This window comes from Dasypus novemcinctus, unplaced genomic scaffold (assembly GCF_030445035.2).
Source record: "Dasypus novemcinctus isolate mDasNov1 unplaced genomic scaffold, mDasNov1.1.hap2 scaffold_124, whole genome shotgun sequence".
Taxonomy (NCBI): domain Eukaryota; kingdom Metazoa; phylum Chordata; class Mammalia; order Cingulata; family Dasypodidae; genus Dasypus; species Dasypus novemcinctus.
The window spans coordinates 59,144-60,012 of record NW_026688150.1 but is presented as its reverse complement, the minus strand read 5'-3'; positions in this window follow the sequence as shown (position 1 = coordinate 60,012).

Sequence of the window (869 nt, the reverse complement as noted above, 5' to 3'; positions counted from 1 at the left end):
CACTTTCTTTTGCGCTGGGCGGCTCTCCTTACGGGGCGCACTCCTTGCTCTTGGGGCTCCCCAAGCGGGGGACACCCCTGCGTGGCAGGGCACTCCTTGCGCGCATCAGCACTGCGCGTGGGCCAGCTCCGCATGGGTCAAGGAGGCCCGGGGTTTGAACCCTGGACCTCCCATGTGGTAGACGGACTCTAACCACTGGGCCAAGTCCGCCGTCCTACCTATTCTAATAATATTTTTTTAAAAATTTTTTTAGGAAGAGGAAAGTGCTGCTTTCTTTTTTTTCTTTATATTTCTAAATGTTACATTAAAAAAAAATATGAGGTCCCCATATACCCCCCAAACCCCTCACCCCACTCCTCCCACATCAACAGCCTCTTTCATCATCGTGGGACATTCATTGCATTTGGTGAATACACTTTGGCTCTATGTAAAAAGATAAAATAAGGTTCGTAGCATCACTAGTCATTTTTTTAAAATTGATTTTGTAAAAATATTACATTACAAAAAAAAATATGAGGACCCCTTCAACCCCACCACCCCCACCCCACCACTCTCCCCCCAGCAACACTCACTCCCATCATCATGACACATCCATTGCATTTGGTAAGTACGTCTCTGGGCACCTCTGCACCTTATGGTTAATGGTCCACATCATTGCCCATACTTTCCCCCATTCCATCCAGTGGGCCCTGTGAGGATTTACAATGTCCGGTGATTGCCCCTGAAGCACCATCCAGGGCAGCTCCAAGTCCCAAAGGCACCTCCACATCTCATCTCTTCCTGCCATTCCCCATACCCATTAGCCACCATGTCCACTTTTCCCAATCCAATGCCACCCTTTCTCTGTGGACATTGGATTGGTTGTGTCC